General features: G+C 43.5%; 1 protein-coding gene across 8 annotated transcripts in view; it reads left to right on the forward strand.

Moving 5' to 3' along the window:
- Nucleotides 1-442: 442 nt before the first annotated feature.
- The window catches only part of SYTL2 (synaptotagmin like 2), a 130,186-nt gene continuing 110,979 nt past the window's right edge, over nucleotides 443-19,649 (forward strand). For 7 of the 8 annotated variants that reach the window (XM_036258286.1, XM_036258289.1, XM_036258291.1 and 4 more), the window contains exon 1: nucleotides 443-494. The gene's annotated coding sequence lies outside the window, so the exon portion shown is untranslated. The remainder of the gene's footprint in view (nucleotides 495-19,649) is intronic. The other variant, XM_036258288.1, reaches the window with a different exon arrangement.

Genomic DNA, 19,649 nt, shown 5'->3' on the forward strand with positions numbered 1-19,649 from the left:
CCAAATGAGCGGAGCGGCTCCTCGCGCTCCACGCGGTCGGACTCCAAGGCTCCTGACGCCCAATGGTCAAAAATAACAGCGCTGCCCTTTTTGCACAGTAAAAAAAAGTTGTTTCTAGGTCCAGGTACGTTTGAGGAGGCCGGGACAGGAGGACCGTGAGGGCCCAGGAGGGGGAGGAAACCGAAGGGGGCGAGGGCAGGCAGGGGGCTGAGCCCGCGGGCGCCGAGGGTGTGGCGGGGCGGGGAGCAGGCGCAGCGCCATTGGCCCGCGCGCCCCGGAGCCCCAGCGCCGCGCCCGCCGCCCGCGGGAGGAGCCGGCACACGCAGCCCTGCGCTGACAGCTGCCGGGCGGCACCTGGGCGGCCGAGTTGGCGAGCGAGGTGGGCAGAGCCGCCAGCGCCCCGCCAGCGCCGACGAGGCTTGCGGCGCCGGGCTGGAGGAAGGTCGCGCGCCGCGCCGGGGTTGCGGGGTGCACCGCATGGCTCGGGTCCCCGGGTAAGAGCGTGCGGAAGGCGGCCAGACGCGCTCCCGGCCCGCCTGCGACTCCCGGGGCGGCCGGGCTCTAGTCTCGACTTTTTGCCCACTCGCCGTGTTACCTCGGGCAACTTTTTCTTCCTCTCTGTGTGTCTGTTGCCTTCTCTGTCCAACGAGGGAGCTGGTGTTGGACGATGCTTTTTTGTCTTCTGAATTCTAAAACGTGAGCTGGGTTTTGGCAGCCGGTAGGCTTCCTTCCTCACTTGCCCACCTACTTAAGAGCCAGCGGCGCCGCCCAGGGGGCCGAGTCTCCAGGAAGCCGCGGTGCCTGGGTCGGTGGGGGTTCTGCTGGGCGGTCGTGTGTCCCGGGCTTTTCGGGGCTGGCTGCTGGCGGCACCGGCTGCAGAGTAACTGCCCCCAGATTGCCCAGGTGAAGTAAGGTAGGGCGTTAGGACCTATCTACGTACAGGTGGGGTGTTGGGAAGGGGACTTGGAGGCTGATGATGTCTACTTGGAAAATAAGCAATGTTGTTTTGGAATTCTCTTCCTAAACCCAGACCTGTCCCACGGTGAGATACAAATGACAGGAATGGTATTTATCATCGTTTAAAGTTGAAAACCAACTGTTTCAGCGGCTAAGTCATGGGGCTCCACCAGCATGTAGGAAGTGGGCCCCCCCATCTGCACCCACCGTGCCTCCCCCCTCTTCTCTTTTCTTCCTTTATAAATCCTCTGTTTTAGTAAAAAAAAAAAAAAGTATTTTCATTGAATGTTGGTTTGTGACCAGCAGCCTCGCTCCAGGGCTTTGGGTTCTGGGTTGAGATGGAAGCCTAGATAAGAACAGACTGTGAATCACACTGTCAGCCTCCTGACCCTCACAGCCTGGCAGGGGTGTGCAGAGGAAGCCCAGTGGGGCTTCAGACAGACAGACAAACACTGAAAGATGGAATGGATTCAAACTGCTGTTGGCTTCCTGACCCCTTCTTGGCAGCCATTCCCAGCTAGGGAATAGTGGCCCCAGCTGTCAGTTGAATGGAGCAGACAGAGGAGGGTGGTTGAGAGGAACTGGGGACTTTGATTGGGTTTCTGTGGAAGTTCTTTAGCATTCCCTCCCTTTCCCTTTTCTTGGATCCCTCGCAACTGTAGTTCTTCTGCTTTAGTGTGGTTTCCAGGTGAAATCAGATCCCAGGACCCATCAGGAGGGGTGCGGAAAGGGTGATAGAAACCAGTGGCAACAATGACTATCTTATTGGGCACTTTGCATATAATGTGTCCTTAATTCTCACAAAGCCAAATGAAGCTTTTTGAAATAGAGGCTCAGAAAGATCTCATCCCTTAGTCACATGGCAAGTAAGTGGCATAGCCAGGATTCATATCCAGTCTCTCTGAATCTAAAACCTGTGTTCTTTCCACTTTTTTGATGCTCCTTGAGTAAGGGCAAGTTGGAATAGTAACAGCAAAAATGACTGTTGAGTTCTCACTAGGTGCCAGACACTGTTCAGAGGTGTTAAATCATTTATGGTGCAGGAGTTTTGGCCCTTCTGGTGGTGATGAGTCTGCCTTAGCCTCTCGCTGGCAGCAGTCCTGTTCCAGAACCCTGCCTGATCCCACCCAGCTGCTCTGAGTGGGTGGAGCAGGGGCCGTTTGCTGTATCCTAGAGGTGGTTTGAGGTGTAATGAAAGATTGATTGTCCACATCTGAGATCCGTTAGCCCTGACCGTTGGCTTGTGAATGATCCCACTGTCCCCTAAGAGGCCTTTCTCAAGCTTCACTCAATAAACATTTGGGGAATGACTGAATCAGCACCTTGTGCAGAGCAGTCTGCTGTCCTGTAGAAATGTGAAGCAGCCCAGAGGTAGTCCTCAGAACCCAGGGTACCAGGTCAGACAGTTATCACACTCTGGCAAGGGGGATAGGGTGAACGATGCCTCTGTGGCTTTGGATTTCCCTGGCAATACATTTGCTGTCACCTGTTTTATAAAGAGTTTTTAAAGATCTAGTAGCTGAAAAAAATTTTTTTTTTTTACTTTTAAAAAAGACTAACAGTAAAATGACTTTATTAATGAGGTTGCTGTTCTCTCTCTCTCAAAAAAAGAGGGGGATTAGATGGTGCTATTTGCCTTAGGGTTTCCCAAACTTTTCCATAGAAGAGTCTCTGAGAAAAATAAAGACTGACAAGTGCTTCTAGGGGTAGGGGTGGGGGTGGTGAGGGTGAGGGTGAAGGTATCAGATTGGTGCCAGCAAGCTTGAAAATTGATTTAAGGATTTATACAATTTTTTCATTTTGTTTCATAAGTTGAATTTGATGTATACTTTCCCCCAAATCTTTGTGTAAAATTGGTGCCCTGGAATATTGTTTTATATTCTTGGGGGCTGAGAGCCTCAGATGGAGAAGCAAGGCAAAGGTTCTGGTCTGGGGGCTTAGAGTACTGTTTGTATTTTGCATTGACTTGGCTCACAGTGATAGGGCTCCCAATCCCCTGTGCTGATAACCCCTTTCCCCATTTTTCAGAATGAAGAAGATATTTTAAAAATAAAAATAATTTTTATTATTTGTTTTCTTCTTCTCCCCCCCTCCCTCATCAGCTTTATTGGGACATAATTGACATGTAACATTGTATAAGTCTAAGGTGTACACATGATGCTTTGATACATGTTTATATTGCTACTATTTCTTGTAGTGGGAACATGTAAGATTTACTCTATTAGCAACTTTCGAGTACATAATTCAGTATTGTGAACTTATGGCCATGCTGTATATTAGATCCTCAGAATTTATTAATTTTACAACTGTAAATTTATTCCTTTCCACCAGCATTGCCCCATTTTCCCCACCGCCAATCTCTAGCAACTACCAGGCCTGTTTCTATGAATTCAGCTGTTTATAAATTCTACAGATAACTGAGATCATTGTTTGTTTTCTTATTTCCAAAGCTATACATATTCATTGTAAAAAAAGATAAAACACATTAGCATTCATAATATACTACTACTAATCAGTATATCTATACTTGAGATATAACCTTCCAAGTCTTTTCCTCTGCATCTATGAGTAAATATTTTAAAAAATGAAGCAATGAATACAGCCCTTACTTTTGATTGAATTATTGTCAAAGTTAAGAGCCATCGCAGATTGTTTTTGAAAGAATGTAGAGAATTATGAATAATTAAAACATCATAAAGGTTAATCTTGTGTCTGTATCCCCAATGTTTACCCCCCCAATAATTACCTGTGTCATTTAGTGTCCAGCAGAGAAAAGCACCTGCTGTGGGGCTGCTGCAGAACTTGCAGGGTCAAGCTGTGCTCCTTTTTCAAGTGACTCGAGTGTCTTAAATGTCGCAGAAGAGATTGCTGTTCAGTGTTGTTGATGTGCAAAATTTGAGCAGAATATTCTAAAGCTATATTCTTTGCACAGTAAGAAGGGAGAGAGCCTTAGACAAGGCCATTGTGACAGCATTGCATTTTATTACCTGTTTGACTTTGGGCAGACCGGTAGCTTCCCTGAACCAATTTCCTCTTCTGTAAATTGGGGATAATGACCCCAACTCTATCATCCCCTACCAGAGTCACTAAGAGGGACATGTGTCAAGCATTTTTGTTACTTGCGCTGCATGCAAGTATGTATGCTATGTTTTTAAAGAAAAGTTTAGGTGTATAACGATCAACAGCATTGTCACTCTCTATAAAATGCTAAATCTAGTTCTTGGGTTTAATATTAGTAGGAATTAATTGTGATGTAAATACTCTGTCGGATCTCTACTCTAAGTTTCCTTCAAAGAATATAGAATTCGTTGATGGTTAGCAGCTCATTGATCTTCAGAAGAAAAAGACAGAAAATAGTCCCATTTCAGAGAATAAAAGCAAGCTTGCCATTCAGGAGAGTTTTTCATTTGTTCAGGGGTCTCAGAGCGCTGAGGGCTGCGTCTTGTTGCTTTAAGCAAGGCAGAGGCACAAAAAGAGGAAGCAATGAGCGCAGCTGGAAAGGTGGTGTACTGTGTGGCATGGCAGGGCATGCTACGGGGGCTGCTGCAGGCATGCACCTGGCTCCTGGAGCCTCTGGGGAGAGGAATGGGCCCTACATGGGGAGGCAGGTGGCCCGGCTTCTATTCCTACCTCAGAGACAAGCTGTGCAATCTGGGTTTAGTCATATCCTCTCTCTGAGCCTTGGTTTCCTCATCTATAACGTGAGGGGGTTAGCCCAGATGAGGTTCCTTCCAGACTTAAAAATCTATGATTCTGGGTTGTTTTCCATTCACATCTTCCCAAAGTGAAGTGTGGTAGAGAATGACCACATCCAGATGAATCAGGTGTCAGAAAATGTTTCTACTTCCTGTTGCTTCAAGCTCTTGGTGCGCCCTCATGATTTTCCAAGGGTTTCCCCAGCTGGCTTCCCTCCTGCGGAACACATGGTTGAGACTTGTTTCCACTCCCCTGTTTGTTAATGGTGGGTCTGGAGCCTCCTCAGATTGTTGGGAGGGGAGAGCTGCTCACAGGCAACTTTGGGGAAGCTAGGTTGACAGAAGTATAATGAAAGCAGGTTATTTATTTATGGTAATAAAGCCACGTGTGTCTCTAAGTACTCACCTCTTAAATCACTAAATAAGCTATTTTTCCTTAGGGCCCAGTGGCAGTGTGCTAAGACCTTTGCAGAATGTGGGAGGAGCACACTCCTGAGTGTTTCAGAACTCTGGGAGAGGGAGGGAGACGGGAGAGGTGAGCGCACCTGGAGTGGCTGGAATACCTTGGAGATGAAAAGACCATTTTGGGAAAAGATCAATCCCCCAGGGGCTTGGACTCTTTGTTTAAGTCTGCATCCACATTGCCTGGCACTCAGTGGGAATTTAATAATGTATTTTTAATGAATTAAGTGAACGAATGAATGAATGACTCTTCTGAAACAGTCTTAGCTGAAATGTGTTGCAATAACCCTCAGGTGATCCCAGTGACTTCTTTACACATGCGAAGTATTTATAACCACAGAAACATAGGCGTTGTCCTCAGTGATCCCAGAGATTAAAAAAAATGTTTTAAAGGCCAAAATAAAAGCATTTCCTAACTGTCTTACTTTCTGTGCCACTACTGTTAGAAATAGCTTTGGATTGTTGTTCCTAGATGAGTCTTCTTTCTATAAATACACCAAGAAATATTTCAGAGGGGAGGGTGTAAGACCTAGTAAACAATTCCACAAATTTGCATTCCAAGTTGGAGGGAGAAAGAAAAGCTTTGCTTAACTTCTGGAGGAATGAACATTTCTTTTTTTCCTTTGCAGAAGCATTGTTTTACTGCTAGTCTTGACAGAACTGATATCATCAGTTTCTGATTAGACAGATGTGTTCTGTGCGTCAGTACTTGTGGCCACAGGCTCCTGAGCTCCTCTGCCACTAGCTGAATCAGTTGATTAAAGCACAGGGCTGTGAGCTGAGGGCCTGGGCTGGTCAGAGCCAAGCCAAGCTGCTCAGTCAGATCAGTGCCTCAACCACTCGCGGCCCCTGGAAGGAAGACTAAACTGTGGTGTGTTAGATTCTTTAGGGCAAGTCACTTGAATTTTAGAAGTAAGGGGTGTGGGTTTCCGGTTTAATTCTATGAGTTGTTTCAGTTCTACCATCTTGGGACATGTTCGGGGTGCATCCTGAGACCTCTATCCCCAGGTCTACAGCTATCACTACAGCATATCATTTTCCTCAGTGTGTCTGTAGGATGGGAATGATTGTACCCGCCTCACAGGTTGTTCAGAGGATTAAATGAAGTCATATATTTAATAAAAATGAGGGAAAAAATAAATAAATAAATAAAAGAATTGAGATGCTATTGCTGGGTGGTAGACCAAAAACTCATTAGCCAAGGACTCACCACCTTATACCTATCTGGTGCCATATTTGACGTGACTACAATTTCCATGTGACACAATCACGGTAACTCGTGAATAGTTGAAACCACAGGCTTTCAGTCTGCAGTGCTATGGACCTGCTGCAGAGACAGCACTGGGGTAGTCATTGGTTAGGTAAGATTCATCTTCCTCAGTTATTTTAAAAGTATTTTCATCTAATCTGGCATATCTTTTGTTGCTGAAGTAACATGTTATATTTGGTTGCTTCTGACTGCTTCCTTAACCCTGTGAGGCGAGTGAGTGGTGATGACATATGACATTTATTGAGCAGTTGCTGTGTACCAGGCACTGTTCTAAACACCGTACCTACATCCATTTATTTAATCCTCCCTAATCTATGATTGATATTATTTTTGGTAGTATTATTTTCCCCACTTTATGATGAGGAAATTAAGGCACAGACAAGTTCAGTATGTTGCTGAAAATGACAGTTCTGAGGCGCAGTCACAGGTGGAAAGTCAGAAGCCAGAACGTTGTGAAGCATCGTGAATGCAAGGCGATGGGGGAGGGGCTCTGGAGAAGAAGCTGCTTCTGGCTGTGTCCCTGGCAAGTGTGAGTCTGGAAGCCTGTGTTTCCTACAGAGGCCACTTTGTAGTGGAATGAACTTGGCTTTGGAGTCCATCTTGAGTTTATACCTTGGATCCACGGACTAGTTGTGTAATCGAATAAGTTACTTAACCTCTCTGAGTCTCAGTTTCCTTTTCTGAAAAAAAAAAAAAAGCCTCTCTCTCTCACAAAGTGGCTCTAAGGAAGAAATAAGGTAATGAATACATGAAAGTGCTCAACGATGTGTCTTACGCAGAATAGCTACTTAGTGTCAGCTTCCGTGCGTTCGTTCCCTCCCTCTTCTCTCCCCTTATCTTTCCTTCCTCTTCCCTCTTCCTCCAGACTTCCTCTTGGCTCTTGAGAGCTGCCCCAGTACAAGCTTCGCCATCACCCAACTGTACTTCATCGAGCCACTCCCTTGGCGGGTGCTTCCATTTCCACCAGGAGAAAATGGGAGTTGAGAGGATTTGCCCCACTATTTTATTGGGTTTTCATCGAGTCATTATGTTTACAACCAGATACTGGAGATTAAAAAAAGAATGAGACAATGCCCTAATAAGGGCAACAATGGTGAAGTAATACTCACAATACAGTGTGGTAAATGTTCTAATAGAAATAGGTACAGCTTCTGTGAGGCGGCAGAGAGAGCAACTGCCTGGGGAAGTTGGGAGGTGATAGATGAGGTAGAACCATGGCCCAGGAGGAGTTTGCTAGATTGAGAAGGGGTGGGGTGGAGAGCAGGGGTGGTGGGACTTCCAGCCTCAATGGCATGGAGTCTGCAAGGGCATGGGATACCAAGGGAAAGGGAGAGACCCCTGAGTTGGCACAGAAGACAGGTAAGTTATGGCTAGAGGTGTTGCTCATGTGATGGGCTGAAGCCCAAAGATGAGACCAGGCTAAGAACTTACACTTTACCTTGGAGGGTGTGAGGAAGGGTCTCAATAATGTGATAAAAGAACTAGGTAGCTAGATTTCTTTTTAGGACAGTAAAACTGCCCAAAGTATGGAAGAGGATTTGTAGTTGAATGAAGGCACACTTGTTTGGACTCATGGGTACAGATAAGATAACGTATTTTCATGCTTTTTGTAAAAGATCCTTGTAGAGATGGTGTTACTGTTTAAGACTTATATAGGAAGGTATATACTGTTGGAAAATGGTAACTTCAAATACTAATTTATAAACTAGACCACATTGGAGCCAAATTATTCCAAAAAGATACATATGGCCTGCTTTGGAGCTAGGAATGTTTACCAGTTTTTAATAAAAGACCCCAGTATGCTTTTGGCAAAATGAGTGAGGCTTGGGCTTAGACAGAATGATTAGGCCCTTTTTAATATCCAGAACCGAGTTTAAGGTTCTGAAGCAGTTGACTCCCCATGCATGCTGAATTTGGTTAGCACTTCGACTTTCTGGTGCTCAGCAGGCACTGCTGTGGTTAACAGCCTCTGAGTTTCCTGGGGGGAGGAGCAGGGAGGCCTGGACCACAGAACTATCATTTATGGGCAAATTGCAAGCAGCCGGGTGGCCCTTTTCCCCAAGCAGTCAGCGCCAGACACAAGTACACACAAGTGTGTATTTGTGTGTTTCTAGGTCTGTGTTTATGTTTTCTTAAGTGTTGCCTGCTTTATCCAGACCAGAGGGAAAACCTGACATATACCCAGAGTTGCTCAGGAAGAGCCACTGGGGATAATAGCCTTGGTTACTAGAGATGTGGGGATGGAGAAAGGATCACCTGCTTCCCCACATGAACTGGTAGTGGCTGGGAGCCAAGGGCGTGGAGGAGACGTGGCTCCACCTGTCAGTTTCTGCTGGGGACAGGTGTGCCCCACCATGGAACTGAGCACAGGTGTGTGAAGAAGCAAGGATGCAGTAGGTGTGCTTGCTTTTTCTCTTCTCTGGTAGCCCTCCCTATGATCACTCAGGTTGACGTTCACTACACAGGGATCAAGATGTATGCTTTAAGCTCCTAGAGGAGTCTCACCTTGGGCTTTGGGATTGTGAGAACTTTGAACCTGACCTCCTTTATGTGCCAAGCCTCAGATCTTGCTGACTGGGTTAATCATGTCTAGGATGAATCCTTTGATAATTCAGGGTTGCTCTCTCCTCTGAGACCAAAGGCACCAAAACAGATGAACTATGGGTAGAAATGATCAGCCTTTTGTGCGTGTGTGTATGTGTGCTTCACTTTCTATAGGTACAATGACCAGTGCTTGCGTTTAACTTAATATTTAAGTATGGTATGATTATTTGATCTTTGGTGAAATTTGTTGCTACTCTTTCAAAACTATTATTAAATAGTGAATGTTTGTTGATAAAAGAGGCAGCATGACACAGTGGGAAGAATATCCGATTTAGAGACAAGAATTAGAGCACTCAACAAATACTCTCTGAGTGTTTAGTATGTATATTACACCAGAAATTGTGTTAGGTGCAGAGTCCAGTGGGGAAGACAGATGTCTATAGTTACCATGCAGTGTGAAGTCCACAATTAGAGGTGAGCATAGAGAAGAGAGGTGTCTGGGGTGAGGTAAGGAGGATCAAAGGCCATGGACTTCCTAGAAGAGGTGACACTGATGGGAGACTTGAGAAATGAATAGGGACCGCAAAGTTGAAAGGGCAGGAAAGAGTGTGGTGGGTACAGTTCAAGGCAAGGTTGGCAGGGGCCGAGGCCAAAGAGGTAAGGAGCGGGCTGATCGCAAGATCTTTGTACATCTCGTTGAGGGTACTAGACTTTTTTTTAGATCCTGCCCTGTGTGAAAACTGAGCAAGTATTTCCTCTTTGAGCCTCAGTTTCCTTATGAGTAATATGCAGAAGACAGTGATTGCCTGGCTTTATCTCATGGCATTGTAGTAAGACTAAAATAAGATAATAAAAATAGCCAACAATTATTGGCTACTGTGTGCCAGAATTTGAGTTAAGGCGTTTACATGAAATAACTCATTTAATCCTCACCACAAATTTATGAGATAGCTTCTGTTATTAAGCCTATTTTACAGATGAGAAAACAGAGACACTGTGGTTAAGCAAATCGTTTCAGATCATAAAGCTAAGTGGTGGAGTCAGGGCTTGAACAGAGGCAGTCTGGCTGTAGAGAACTTCTCTGTTGTGTGTGTGTGTGTGTGTGTGTGTGTGTGTGTGTGTGAATTTATATTGTTACCTCTCTACCAAGCTTAAGAGCTGAGTTACATTTGCTTGAGGGAGAAGACATGCATAGCTGTGGGCTTGCCATGTGTATAGTGTTTGGCTTCTCCAAAATGCCTGTTACCAATGATCTGTGTATCTGGAGTAAAATCGCATGCCTCCTGCTGGACACTGGGCAGGTAAACTTCTCAAATTGTCATCACTGGGCTTATGGATTGTGAGGAGCACCCTTAATTGTCCCTGAGCTTCTCCCTGTCTCTGCCCATTGAGGCAGAAGGGGCAGGCGATGCCATCTCTCTACAACCATCTGTTCTTTGGAAGGCTAGGTCCCCTTTTATATTACTTTCTCTATCCTCAGTCACCAGAACTTCATCTCACTTTCTTCCTCAGTGACATGAGGCCTTGACTCACACAGTTTTCTGCCCCACCCTGTCTTTGATTGACAGAGGTCTCTGGTGACATGCCAGTTGTCAATCAAATCTATTGCCTGTTCTCTGCCCTGGTCTGCCTTGACTCTGCCCTAGGTGGCTGTGTTGATAGCTCCTTCTTTCCTGAAATTCTTTCCCCAGTTTTGTGACACACTGCTATTCTGTTTTTCCAACCTAACTGCTCTTTCTGTTTTTTAGTTGACAAGTACAATGTCATTTCCTTTCTTTTCTGTGTTTTTCTTTTTTCATTGCATTCTTTCTCTTGCTGAGTTCAACCACCCCCACTGCGATAGTTGAACCTCTAAGCCGGAGACTTCTGTGTTTACAGTTCCAGCCACAACCTGTCTCCTGAGCACTGGCTCTTCATCTCCATTGAAGTTCTAGATATGTCCACTGAGTTTTCTGCCATGTTATTAGTTTTACCTTTAACCCGGCTGCCCTCTGGGCATTCCTTGTTCAGTGCACTAATCCTCCCGTTAATTCAGCTTAAGAACTTTGGGTCTTGTTTGAGTCTTGGGAATCTCCAAGGAGCATTTTTACTGCTTCCTTCCCAATGTGGTTCCCAAATGACATTTGTATTTCACCTATTCTGCCACTCTGGCTTTCTTTGGCTTTTGTGAGCTGTACTATGAAAGCCCTAGACCTTTTGCTTGTAGTGACTCCTCTCCTTCATTCATTCTAAAGTACAATGATTAAAAAAGTAAAAACACACACATTCACAGAGACTCCCCTCACCAACAGCATAAAAAAACAACCTCCTTAGTTCAATATTTGAGACCTTTGACGATCTGATCCTAGTTTCTGTTTTAAATTCTTATCTCCCACCATCCCCTTCTATGAACCTGGTCTCCCAATTAAACTGATTCCAATCAAATGATACTTTCATTGCCCTTGTTCAGCTCTTCCCGGCTCTCTCACTTACTCTAAAATCCTGTCTTTAAAACTGCAGCTCTGTGGTCATTCTTACCAAAATTTTTCTGGTTGATGACAAAAGTTTCCGCATCCTTCTCTAACTGGTTTAGTGTTTGGTTTATACCTCTTTTATTGCATTTTACCTTGTGTTATAGCTCTTTATGTACTCATCTTATCTTTCCTATTCGTCTGAAAGTTGTAGAGGGCAGAGACCGAAGGGACTTGCTATTTCCTTAATACCAGAGCCCAGCAGGCTGACACAGTACAACTGTGCTGAATGAATATGTTTTGAAGCTCTGAGTTGTGTTCACTTTTTTTTTTTGAAGGATTTCAATACATAGATTGGCTCTAAGAAGTTGGTGGTCAGTTGGCAGTTAGTAATGAGATGTTTGGCACTTTGTTCCCATGTGTGCAGAAAAGAATGAACATAGCAAGCCTGAGACTGCTTATCCTTAGAAAGGCCTCCTTGCTCGGCATTTGGGAACTTGGGTTCGGAAGGGTTCCCACCGTTCTGAATGGTAAGAGTAGCTCACTGTACCTAAACTGTGCAAACAATGCAGTTTATGCGGAGCTACTGCTTTCTTTCCGGGAGTCTGGAATTTGAGGTCTTACCAAGAAGGGGCTGTCTACCTGACCAACCCCCAGTCGAAACCCTGGTCACTAAATCTCACATGAGCTTCCTTGGTTTGTAACATTTCCCATATGTTGTCACTACTTGTTGCATGTCCTGTGTGACTCCACTGGGAGAAGACTTGGAAGCTCACACCCTGTTTTTCCCGCATTTCACGCCGTCTACCTTTGTTCTTTGCTGATTGGCTATAATCAGTCATAGCTGTGACTTTGACCATGTGCTGTCCTAGTGAACCATCAAAACCTGAGGCTGGTCTCAGGGATCCCCTTAACCCACCATGAACCGTCACAAAAGCAGACCCAATTCTTCTGTTGTTGAGCCAAGATTTCAGAGATATTTAAAGGCGCAGAGAGCTTACTGGTCCTTACATAAGAGACGAGCCCAGTTCTTAAGGCTGTATGTGTATGGGCATGTCACTATATATGGTGCTCTGCAGAATAAAGCAGAGGACGCCTTTGTGATTGCCTATGATACAATTTGGTGAGAAAGCGCTATTGAGGAAGGGTTTGTTTAATTTTTCATAACATCTCGAGTACTGTCAGAGTCCTGAACATACCAGTTATCAGACCTAGGGTCTTAGAAAAATTAGAGGCAATATTTGTCTGGGATCCATTCTTGTTATTCCTCTAAATCAGGAGATGAGTTCCTTGAACATTTTTTCTGCCTGAAAATAAGGGGTGGACAGAGCATCCTCATGTTGAGTTTCTACTGTGTCAAACATCATCTGGGTCTTTAACATGAATCATTTCCTTGAATCCTCATAAAGATCCTCAAAGGTTGGAATTTTAAGCCATAAAATACAGATAAGGAAAGTAGAACTTAAAGAAGTTAAATATTTGCCCAGAGTCACACAGCAATGAAGTGGTGGCCCTGGAATCCAGGCCCAGGCAGGTCTCACCCCCACGTCAGTGCTCCCCCCTCCCCCACTGTGCTGCGGCAACGCAGTGGTGTGACTTCACAAAAATAATAATCATTCTGTCAGCTCTTTTACAGGTGGCTAAGTCTTAGCTGGGCCTCAGTAAGTGTTAAGTTTCGAGACGTTTTAGTCTTGGTGCCTCACCTGACGTTTTAGAGAAGGCGGTTTCCTTGACAGTGACAGCTTATGTGGATGCTCCGTGTTAGACTTGCCTCTTCTGGGTCCTGCGGCCTCCCCGGGTGGGTGGCAGCCTTCCCAGCGGTGCTCACATCACCAGCAGTGAGCTATGGGGTTCCGTGGGGGCAGGGGTGGTTTGCTCTGTCATTTTATCAATTTCAAAGCCAGCTTGCCTAAAGTCTTCCATCCTGACAGATTTTGGGCAAAAACATCTCTGGGGATAATTTGCTTTATTAATTTGAAAGTAAATGAGGAGTTGTTTTTTATTTTTTTAAAAGCAATTACAGGGAGAAAAATAGAAATGGACAACTTAAAGTGCCCTCTTCTATTCTCGTCAGTTTCATCCTGGGAAATGTTTTTATATAATGTTTCTTTTAGATGATCTTTTAGATGATCAGCACACTGCAGTAAGGAATCAAGGCCGTGGACTCCAGAGTGTACAGTGGAAAGTGCTGACTGTGAGCGAATAAATGAGGCACTTGGTACAGTGCCCAGCACAGACTAGGTCCACAGTTAATATTTGTGGAATGAATGTGACTGCGCATAGTATCTGACCTCTTTTGTTGCTCAAAGGACAGAGTAACTGGGGCCCTAGTTCCCATTAGTGTGCTCTGGCCAAGGAAGGGAAGATTCACTTTTATTTGGGGGTAGGGTGGGGGGGGTACCAGGCCATCAGCATTTCAGAGAAGGAAATGCAAATGGTTTCTCCTTGGTGGGATACTATTTTATTTGGGATGCTGACAATGGATTTAGTAGTAGTAGTAATAATAACTGCTGTTACTTATGTGGTGTTTAATATGCTAGACTAAGTGCCTTATACATATAGACTCATCTACTCCTCACACCACACTTTTTTTTTTAATCCTCACCTGAGGACTTTTTTTTTTTTTTTCATTTATCTTCAGATAGAGCGGGAGGGAGAGAGGGAGGAAGAGAGAGAAAGAGAAACATTGATGTGAGAGAGACACATTGAGTGGCTGCTACCCACATGACCCTGGTGGCCGGGGACAAACCGCAACCGAGGTTCGTGCCCTTAGTGGGAACCAAACCTGGGACTCTCTGGTCCATGGGCCGACGCTCTAACCGCTGAGCCAAACCGGCCAGGACCAAGTAGATATTTTATCCATGAGAAAGCTGAAGTGCAGAGAGGCTATCACTTGCCCAAGGCAATTGCCAAGTGGTAGTTCTGAAATATAAATGTGGAGACCAAAGAACAGCCACTTAACCCTTCCCTTAATGATATTATAAGGGAATAGGAATGTAGGCATTTTCTCCTATTTTTTCCATTGTGGTAAAATACAGATAAAATTTATCATCTTAACTTTTTCTAAGTACACAGTAACTTCAAACACATTCACAGTGTGGTGCAGCCATCACCACCATCCAGCCCCATAACTCTTCTCAGCTTGTAAAACTGAAACTCTATAACCATCCCACTAAACAAGAATTCCCCATTCCACCCTACCCCTAGCTCCTGGCAACTGCTCTTCTACCTTCTGTCTCTGTGATTTGATTACTCTAAATGTCTCATATAAATGGAATCACTGGCTTATTTCATTTAGCACAATGTCCACAAGATTCATCCATGTTATAGCATATGTCAAAATTTCCTTTTTAAGATTCAGTAATATTCCATTGTATGTATATATGCATATATGCATATATAAAATATATATATATATATATATATATATATACACACCACATTTTGTTTATTCATTCATCCATTATTGGAAACTTGGGCTGCTTCCATGTTTTAGCTTCTGCAAATAATACTGCCATAAATGTGGTATGTAAGTATTTCTTTGAGACCTTTCTTTCAATTCTTTTGGGCATATACCCAGAGGTTGAATAGCTGAGTCATATAGGAAATCTATTTTTATTTTTTTTAGGAATCGCCATACTGTTTTCCACAGAGGCAGTACCATTTTACACTCTCACCAACAGTGTGCAAAGATTTCAGCTTCTTTTCACAATCTTGCGAACACTTGTTATTATCTGCTTTTTTTGATGGTAGCTACCTCAGTGGATGTGAATGTGGATTCTCATTGTAGTTTTGATTTGCATTTCCCTAATGGTTAGTGATGTGGAGTATCTTTTCACATTCTTACTGGCCATTTGTATGCCTATGCAAGTTCTTTGCCCACTTTTTTTTTTTATCCTCACCGGAGGACATTTTTCCATTTTTGTTCAGACAGAGTGGGAGAGAGAGAGAGAGAAACATTGACGTAAAAGGGACACATCGAGTGGCTGCCTCCTGCACAACCCCAGCCAGGGCCAGGGACGAATTGTAACCGAGGAATGTGCCCTTGACTGGAATCGAACCCTCGACTCATTGGTCTGCAGGCCAATGCTCTAACTGCTGAACCAAATTGGCCAGGGCAGACTTTGCCCATTTGTAAATAGTTTTTTTGATTGTTGTTGTTATTGAGTTTTTGGAACTCACTATATATTCTGGATATATAATTCATATATATATATAAAATCATATAATCCCTTATCAGATATAGATTTTCAAATATTTTCTCCCATTCTGCTTTTTTATTCTGTTGATAGTATATTTTGATGCACAAAGTTTTTAAATTTTTATGAATTCCAAAGTTTTATGGTTTTAGGTCGCAGATTAATTTTGAATTTATTTTTGTATATGATGTTAGGTAAGGGTCCAGCTTCATTCTTTTGCATGTAGATATCCAGTTTTATTTATTAAAACAGCATTATATGTTGAAAAGACTGTCCTTTTCCCATTGAAAGGTCTCAGCACCCTTGTCAAAAATCATCTGAGGGAACCTAGGCATTTTGAAAGGGCATCTAGTTCTTGGCATTTCTTGGTTTTACTAAAAAGAAAGTACAGATGACAGACTCCACTTTCCACGAATTCCTTGGAGCAATTTTTGCAAATTCTGCTTTTCTTTTACTTCTGTGTAAACCCCATACAAGTATTTAACTTATCAGAAATAAATGAGAATTTATGCTTGAGTCTTCTTGCACTTTTCCCCCCGCACGTAGTGTTTTCTTCTTCTCTCAAATACCAGGCAAATAGTAGAAATCCAGCACAAACAAGCGGAAGAGACTGTAGACTCATCAAGTTCCCTCCTTGGAGGACCTGCGATGCCCAGTTGGGAGTATGGATCCTTTTGAGTTTTGTGATAGGAACGTCTATTCTGTGATCTTGGGGAAGCAGGAGGTTTTGTGGCTTGTCCTGTGGTCCTCCAGCCTTTGAGTCTGCACTTTGGAGTCCTCGCAGCGCGGGGGTCAAGGAGTTGTGAACTCTTGTCTCTCAGGAATTGCATAGCGTCCTTCATTAAAGGTGGCAGAGCATTAACTCCTTATTTTGACATGTTTCCAGTTGTGCTGGGCTTGTTTTTCAGATCACGTAGTTATTTTTAATGAGATGTTTTGCAGGGTTCATATTTGCATTGAGCACGCTGACTGAATGTGAAAATGCAACTGCTTGCCAGATTCTAGCCACAGATCCCCCAATCTTTTTTTTTTTTTTAACCAGGACTTTTTATTTGTGCAGAACTAAATAATGTGACAGCTGTGAGTCCTTAACCCATGAAAATGCCTATTTATTTGACTGTTGGAAAAAATTCCATGACAAAAAGTGTTGAGAGTATGTGCTTGATTTTTAGGGACAGGTTTATAAAACATTGGCCATGAGATATATCAGTTTACATTTCATGGATATTATCAAAATTTGAGGTGACTAAAACTTTTCTCCATGTCTGTCTCTTGGAGAAGGTTCATATTTCAAAGTCCCTGAAGAGGAAAATGAGAACTGCTCATCTGTAAAACATAGAATCTGGTTAATAACATTTTTCAAATTGCTCCCTTTCTTATAAGTATAAGTATTTGTATTTTGTAATGAAGAAGGAGATGTAATAACAGCTCTGAAACTAAGAATCTGGGCTCGGGAGTGAGGGTCAGTTTATTAACAATTTACTTTTATGATTACTTTTCTTATGAAATCATCTTGACTCTGGTTTATTGTTTCCTAAAGGTACTTGTTTAAAAGGGGGGAAAAATCCTTCTGGAGACTTGAAAGTATTTGAAGTGACACACTTCACTGGAGCCCCATTAAGAGACAGTTTACATTAAATGGACTAGAACGTTAAGCTATAGGTGGAAAGAGAAATGAGCAGCCCTGACTTGGAACAGAACACAGAGGGGCAAAGGGCATTGGTGGTCAGCTGCGTCCATTGCAGTCTCAGGCATCTGATTCTAAACTGTCCCCAGAGTGCGGTTTTGAGGGAGCTGTGTGGATAGACCCCAGGGAGGTCTGGGAAGACCATCTCCCAGAGAGGCTGGATTGGTGTCATGGTTTCTCTGGTGAGTTATGTCTTTTTCATTAATTCAAAGAGTCTAATCTCCTACAGCTTTCTCTGGGGCAGACTGTACCCCTCATCAGACCTTCACCTGGCTTCCTTTGGCTCTACTGGGTACATACCCTAGTTTAGTACATAATAATCTGCTCTATTGAGTTCACTGATTACATACTGTGTGTGGGTTTGATGTCGACTGTCAGCCTGTCAAGGTTACTAACCCCCTTCTCTTCCAGCTTTTGTATTCCTGTAGCAGCTGGTAGACTTCCCAGGGAATGAGGTTGGGAGTTATGAGTCTTTCTCAGTTTCAAGAAGTTGAAAGAGAAGAGCTATTAGCGACATGTATTCCCTTCCTTGTGGGCTCAAAATTTAGGCATATGACCCCACATAGTTACTGTCAACATCTTGCTAACCACACTTCATCGAGGCCTTTGATTTAGGCCAGAGGAGAGGGAGTGAAGTGGGCACTCATAAGAGTTCTCAAGTATGTATTTGAAGAGCTGTTGTAGGCATATTGGAAAACAGCTGTTTGCTGTGTCCACAGTGGACAGTGCAAAAGGCAACAGATGGCAGATTAGTTGGTTAAGATTTAGATGATAAAGGGCTGACCAACCTTTGGAATAGGAAAGATGTGGAGAGGTCATCTATCCCAGTCTTCATTCTACAAGGAAACTAAGGCAGAGTCATAAGTCTAGGCTCACAAAGGTAGCACGTAGCATGGCCAGGTGTTGAATCGGGGTCTTCAGGTTACAGTTTGGTGTTTTTCTGTACTTCCCTACTCCCAATCCTTAACCATTGCAGAAGTTGTGACTAGATGCTCAAGTGTTCTACCAGCAAAGCTGAGGGCTTTCCTTTCTGGATTTTTTTTTTTTTTTAAGACTAGGTTACTGTCTTCCTGGGGAGTGAATGTGAAGTCCAGAAAAGAGTACAATGTTTTCTGGAAGTTTCTGTGAGCCAGAATGTTTACTAAGGGTTTGTTTTTTTGTTTTGGAAGATACACATTTGTCTACCTATACCATTTCTTCTGCCGCACCATGTTTCATCTCTTCACCCTGAAGTGTAGTCTGGGTCCTTTGGTTTCTCTTCTGTGGAATTGTGATGAAGCAGGGGCTGCTGGCACCACGGGGCATACTCCAGTGTCCCGACATAGCAGATGAACAAGAACCCTCAAGCTTGTTCTTTACGTCTAACATGTGGGAGCCCAGGGATCAGAGGAAGCTGCTGGGAAGCCGTCCTTGAAATGCGGATGAATTTAGAATGAAGTAGAAAGCAGAGTGTTTGGCATGAAGTAGTCATTGGTGCTTCTCCCCTTCTTCCCTTGTAATTATAGAACTGGAAGGGAACCAAAGAACAAATTCAGCTCAATCTCTTTAGTTTATATGGTGAAGCAAGTGAAGACTAGGAATGTTAAGTAATTTGCCCAAAGTCATACGTCTAGTGAGGGGCTGGGGTTAAGCACATGTCATTCTGTGTTTTCCTATTATATTAGGTTGAACCAAGTGAAATTGCCATATCTATGGGTCAGCATGGTTACATATTGGCAATTTTGTGTGGTTCAACTTAATATGTTTGAAGGATCAATACTGAATACATTTTTATTTCAATAATAGTGGTAATAACCTTCTCTCTAAACCAAGCAAGCCTATGGTAGTGTAGCTAAGTGTGAAGTTTAAGAATATTGGTTCTGAATCAGATGCTTCTGGTTTTACATCCTTGGACTTTCTAAGTTGAAATTACCTCATCTGTAATAGGAAAAACATTCCTCATCTGTATAATGCATCACTCTTAAGACCGTTTCAAAGCTCAAGTGAGATGATTCTTTGAAGGCTTAGTATAGTGCCTGGCACAAAGTCATTACTTAATTATGACTATACTGTTATTCATTGTATTAAAAAGGACGAGAATAAAAATCACAGGCTTTGAAGAGTTAAAATCCTTCTGGACAGCACATTCCTCTTCTGAAATTGATGTGATGTGTCACACCGACACGGTCTAACGTGGGCATGTCTTTATATTCTGTTTCTTGTGCTCTGCTAGTCATAGGGATTATACTTAGAATGATAGTCTATTTTTAAAACCTGTGCTTTGACAAATGTGCTGTGTGCCGTCATAGGAGACCGTCACAGGAGAAGTAATGCTGGCATGTGTGAGTATGCTGAATTAGACCAGAGCTCCGCAAAGGGAGGGCACCTTTTCTGTCCCCTTACGAT

This window comes from Molossus molossus, unplaced genomic scaffold (genome assembly GCF_014108415.1).
Source record: "Molossus molossus isolate mMolMol1 unplaced genomic scaffold, mMolMol1.p scaffold_m16_p_13, whole genome shotgun sequence".
NCBI classification, from domain to species: Eukaryota; Metazoa; Chordata; class Mammalia; order Chiroptera; family Molossidae; genus Molossus; species Molossus molossus.